Genomic DNA, 6,187 nt, shown 5'->3' on the forward strand with positions numbered 1-6,187 from the left:
ATATGAAAATTGCCATTATGGAATACACTTAAGTTTGTCAGTTTCCGTAGCTCATGAAAACGGCTGGCTGGACTTCCAGCACATTTGGTGGTCATGCTCAAGATGGTCTAAGCTGGCATATGAGGAACAAGCCTTCGGCAGGCAGAGAGACAGGCAGGGGTGGATTTTGATGGAGCTGAAAATCACCATTTGGCCACTGTCACGGTGCTACTTTGTCCAACCAGGAAACACTCATGGCTATGAACCTCTGATGGGGAACCAGAAATCTGCAAAGTCTTAAAGTACCTCCTCACCCAACACTAATTACAAAAAGACAAGAGCATTGTGGGGCAGACACTCCTGAGTCAAGTGATCAAAGTTCACTTCACGTGCCTGCCAGGATGCAATGCAAAGAGAGCGGTGTCCCTTCTGTGACATTCCAGCCAAAGATGCAGAATCTCCATCCAATTGGGAGGAATTGCCAGGCAAGCCCACTTCTTTTTTTTTTTTCTTTTGAGTTGGAGTCTCACTCACCCAGACTGGAGTGCAGAGGCCATTCCCGGTCACCGCAGCCTTGACCTGCTGGGCTCAGGTGATCCTTCCGCCTCAGCCTTTCAAGTAGCTGGAACTACAGGCACACGCTACCATGCCCAACTAAGTTTTGATTTATTGTAGAGATGAGTTCTTGCCAAGTTGCCCAGGTGGGTCTTGAACCCGCGGGTTCAGGCAATCCACTCACCTCAGCCTCCCCAAGCAAAGGATTACAGGCTGAGCCACTGAGCCCAGCGACAAGCCCACTTCTGAGGGATAACCAAAAAAAGATTTGCCTTTAGTCTTAAAAAATTCCCCAGAAGAGATTCCAGATTGAAGGAGACCAAAGACACGAGACAGCTAAATTGGATCCGCTACAGTGAATTGGATCCGCTACAGTGAATTGGATCCGCTACAGTGAATTGGATCCGCTACAGACCTAGGGCCACACAGAGTAAGAGTATTAAAGGATTTTATTATAAAACGTCAGCCATCTGTTGACCGTTCACTTTTCTAAAAAACGACAACATGGGAATAAAATAAACACACAGAGACTCGCTAGCCCTGCAGGACAAGAAGAATCTGGACAGGGAACCTGTGAATGTCCTTCCTCGCTCCCAGTGTCTGGCTTCCTCAAGTTATGATTCCGTGTTTTGTTTCTCTTTCAAGGGAGAGGACACTGGCTAGAAGATGCATGTCCAAGATTAACAACCACCTAAAACCAGCTGATCCTGATGGCTTGTACATTGTAGGATCTCTGAGAAACAGCACCAAATAAGCACTGCCAAATACCTGCTTCCCGGCTAACCTTTGCTGCCACTCTTCTTTGAAATAATCTTTGGGACAGCTCACTTTCTTTCACTAGAGCTATTGCTTGTCCCATAGCACAGATCCTGAAGTCCATGCACAGTCTTCATACTCAAGTATAAGAGTCTGTTTCAGGACAAGCCCAGGTTGCTGTTGTGTTTCTTTATCTCTCAGTAGTACTTATGGGTATCATACCCTTGGATAGGCTGGTCAAACAGCAGCACTATACTGGGGGTACCACAGTCAACTTACCCCCCTCCCGACTTGTTTCTGTTCAATCTGGACACTGCCCATAGTCAGGCTAAAATGCTGTAATCAGCAATGACCTTGGCCTATCTTCATTCCGAAGCTGTACTCTTATGTAACCGAACCTCTTCTTCACCATTAATTAAATGGAGCTCTCAAAAGGTGCCAGGCATATTCGTAGGAAGCATCCTGGGATGAAGCTGGAAGGTCCTGGCCTTCGGGCTCTGGAGGCGGTGCTGGCACAGCTGCTTTCTTTTGGGCTGCCGGGAACTCATGCGTTGCTCGTTCTATCTGTGGCCTGAAGTTGTGGTTGAGTTTTGGATCTATCACCTGAGAAAGGATCCTGTCAACTCCCGCCTCCGACATCCCTGACTGAGCCACACTTTGCCTCAGACCATTTCGCAACTGGATTTTGTTCATCGTAGGATTCCATTCCTCCTTGTCCAGACGTGTTGACACAAAATTATCCACTTTGTGCCTGAGATTTCGGTAAGCTGGCTTGGTGTCCACGTCGGCCTGGCAGTCCCGGCGGAAGCTGAGAGCGATGAGCTGGGAGTGGCCGGGAGGCAGCGAGGTGGGGTTAATGGGGCTGCTGCTCCCGCCGACCCCCACCGCGCTCAGGGCCATCCTGCCGCCGTGTGCCACCACCGTCCCCAGGGCTGCACCCAGGCCCACAAGGGAGACGGAATACAGTTGCCTCTCAAGGACAGAGGGCCTGAGTTGTGCAAGGGCTGCAGAAAGGGAGACGGGCCCCAAGGAGGCGGCTGCCAAGGCCATCCTGCAGGCGGTGGAGGCGGTGGGAGCATTTCTGTACTTCTAATGACGTATGTACCTTTTTGTGCCTTTCTGTTTTTCAAAATTTAACTGAGACATAAGTAGATGTTTAGTTCCAAAAGTATATTTAGATTTCTAGAAGAAAAGAATGATACACTTGAAAAAAAAGAATAAAATACAGATCTCTTTCATCCAGGAAGTAAATACTAAGGTTTATTGTGAAACTTAAAAACATTAATGCCAGAGATGAAGAAAATTAAGAAAAATTTACTAAATCTCAGACTATACAATCCATGTCGTGTCTCTCAACTGAAAAGTGGCAAATTGCACCCACTGGTAGGAATCCTTGACACATTTTTCTAAATAGATATACAAATCTAACCCTGAAACAGCCAAATGCCCTACAACTGGAAAACGTTTGAATAAACCAAACGGTGCTGCATCCATGTCATGCAATAATACTGACATAAAAAACACACTCATGATACACTTAATAACTTGGATAGCATCAAGGGAATTATGCTTAGAGGAAAAGAGTCAATAACCAAAGATTACATAATGCAAGATTCCATACAGAGCATTTGTGAGATACAGTTATAGAGCTAGAGAACAGAATGGTGGTTGACACCGGCGATGAGGAATGGAGGAAGCAGATGAGGCCTCATGGAGACAGAACTGTCCTGTATCTTGAGTGTAATGATGAAATCTATACACATGATAAAAGTGCACAGAACTACACATACACACACCCACATGTGAGTGGGGACATACACGAGAGCATGGAATACTGGTGAAATCAGAAAAAGTTACGTGGATTATTCATCGTCAATTTCAAAATTAGCCGGGCATGGTGGTGCATGCCCCTAGTTCCAGCTACTTGAACGGCTGAGGCATGACGTGGATCGTAGTATTCTACGATTTAGTAAACTTTTCTTTATTTTCTTCATCTCTGGTTTTAATGTTTTTGAAAGTTTCACAGTAAACCTTAGTATCTCCTTCCTGGACAAAAGGGATTCATATCTTTTCTTCTTTTTCAAGTCTTTCCTCATCTCAGCAGGTGAAGGCTGTGGTGGTCATGAGCATGCCGCTGCACTCTGGCCTGGGCAACAAGGTGAGAACGCCAACTCAAAAAAACCAAACAAACAGCAAAACTCATTGATGGATGCCAATTTAGAGTTTTATTGTAAGGGACTCTGAGAACATGACCTCCAATAGTGCAGGAAAAAAGCACATAAATATGCATAGACCATTTCGCTAACAAGTAATAGTGAGACAGCAGCAACTTCGGTGTGGTTTGAATGCTAAGAAGTTTTACTGAGGAACGTTTGACATGTACTATAGTCATGGAGGAACTAACCATTGGGGAAGATTGAGTGAAGGGTACACGATACTTTGCTGTACTTTCTTTTGTTCAACTTCCTGTCCATCTATAGTTATTTCAAAATTAAAAAAATACAACTTCATTTCATTGGAGGTCAAATAAATCATGCTTTTATTTGTCTCCTCAGCATCCTTTACTGAATATTTAGGCAACCTTCATAGGTGGGTATTGTGATCCTTTCTTTACAGAAACCAATCCTAGGCTGCACGAGTTAAAGTGACATGTCTGAGATCATAGTCTGTATCCAATACAGACAGAATCCAGCCTCAACTCTGAATAATTCAAATGGCCACAGAATATCCTCTACACAGAGTTTCCTCTCACTAAGTTGGTTTAAGTTATATCATGGAATACTATTTAAAGTACTTTTTGTTGGTAGCAGGTGCAATCCATAGTTGTATGTTACACGTGTTAGGTTTCAAAATGCCTCTTTTTTTTTTCTTTTTTTTAATCAATATTTTTTATTATGATGCTGTGGGGTACAGTTAAGGGTTAGGTATACAATTACATTTCATTCAGGCACCCTGCTGATAAGAGGTGTTTCCCCGTCCCCAGATAGATATTTGCTACTATTAATCCCATCTCCCTCCCCCCCCATAGTTTCCCAGTACCATCAGTCATTTTCTTATAGTATTACATTGGATGTTCAAGGTCCATTATATGAGTGAGAACATGTGATACTCGGGTCTTTGTTTCTGTGAGAGGTCACTCAGTATTATAGACTCTAGTTCCATCCAGGTTGCTGCAAAATTCATGATTTTTTTCTTTTTTATGGCTGTGTAGTATTCCATCGTGTATATGTACCACATTTTTTTAATCCAGCCCTCTTTTGATGGGCAGCATGGTTGGTTCCAGTTTCTTGCTATTGTGAACAATGCTGTGAAAAACATACATTTGCAGGTATCTTTTTTATAGAGTGATTTGAGTTCTTCAGGATATATTCCCAGTAGGGGAATTGTGGGGTCATATGGGAGGTTGATATTTAGAGCTTTTAGGAATCGTCACACTGCTCTCCACAGAGGTTGCACTAGTTTACACTCCCATTAACAGTGTAGAAGTGTTCCCTTTTCACCACATTCTCTCCAACAACTCTTATTTTTTGAGTTATTGATGATGGCCATTCTGACTGGAGTTAGGTGGTATCTCAGTGTGGTTTTGATTTGCATCTCCCTGATGATTAGTGAGGTTGACATTTCTTCATGTGTCTGTTGGCTGCTCGATGGCTTCCTTTGTGAAGTGTCTGTTCATATCTTTTGCCCATTTTATAATGGGGTTGTTTGTTTTTTCTTTTCCGCATGTTTGAGTTCCTTGTAGATCCAGGATGTTAAGCCTTTGTCAGATGTGGTGTTGGCAAATACTTTTTCCCAGTCAGTAGGCTGTCTCCTTGCTCTCTTGATGGTTTCTTTGGCTTTGCAGAAGCTTGTCAGTTTAAGAGGTCCCACTTGTCTATCTTCTCTCTTATGACCTGTGAGTTTCGGGTTTTGTTCAGGAATTGGATGCCAGTTCTGATTTCCATGAGGGTATTTCCTTCATTTTCTAAGGTTCTTATGGTTTGAGGTTTTACATTTAGGTCTCTGATCCATTTGGAGTTAACCTTTGTGCATGGGGATAGATAGGGGTCCTGTTTGAATCTTCTGCATGTGGTCAGCCAGTTTTCCCAGCACCATTTACCAAATAGGTTCTCCTCTCCCCAGTGGTAGGTGGTGGAGGCTTTATCGAAGATGAGTTGGTTGAGAAATTGAGGTTTTGCTTCTGGAATCTCAATTCTATTCCATTGATCTATATGCCTGTTCCTATACCAATATCAAGCTGTTTTGATGATTGTAACTTTATAGTAAAGTTTGAAGTCTGGTATCACCTGCTTCGTTTGTTTTTTTTTTTTGCTGAGGATTGTTCTGGCTTTTCTTGGACATTTGTGTTTCTATATGAATTCCTGTGTTGTTTTTTCTAGGTCTGAGAAGAATGTTGCTGGTAATTTGATGAGTATTGCATTGAATTTGTAGATTGCCTTAGGTAAGATAGACATCTTCACAATGTTGATTCTTCCAATCCATGAGCATGGGATATTTTTCCACTTGTTTGTGTCATCTTTGATTTCTTTGAGCAGTATTTTGTAGTTTTCATTGTAAAGGTCTTTCATGTCTATGGTTAAGAAGATGCCAAGGTATATCATTTTTTTGTGGCTATTGTGAATGGAATTGTGTTTTTTATTTGGGTTTCTGTTTGTTTATTATTGGTGTAGAGAAATGTGATTGTCTTTTGAACATTTATTTTGTATCCTGAGACTTTGCCAAAGTCCTTTATCAGTGTAAGGAGGTTTTTGACAGATTCTCTTGGGTTTTCAAGGCTTACACCATCATATCATCTGCAAAGAGAGATAACTTGACTTCCTCTTTTCCTATGTGGATACCCCTGATTGCCTCTTCTTTCTCTGATTGCTTGAGCCAGGACTTCCAATACTATGTTGAA

The 6,187-nt window shown here is 42.6% G+C and overlaps 1 pseudogene; it reads right to left on the reverse strand.

Moving 5' to 3' along the window:
* Positions 1–1,701: 1,701 nt before the first annotated feature.
* Positions 1,702–2,340, reverse strand: LOC103256431 (annotated as a pseudogene).
* Between the last annotated feature and the right edge of the window lie 3,847 nt (positions 2,341–6,187).

This window comes from Carlito syrichta, unplaced genomic scaffold, assembly GCF_000164805.1.
Source record: "Carlito syrichta isolate Samal-C Ts95f unplaced genomic scaffold, Tarsius_syrichta-2.0.1 Scaffold289424, whole genome shotgun sequence".
NCBI lineage: Eukaryota > Metazoa > Chordata > Mammalia > Primates > Tarsiidae > Carlito > Carlito syrichta.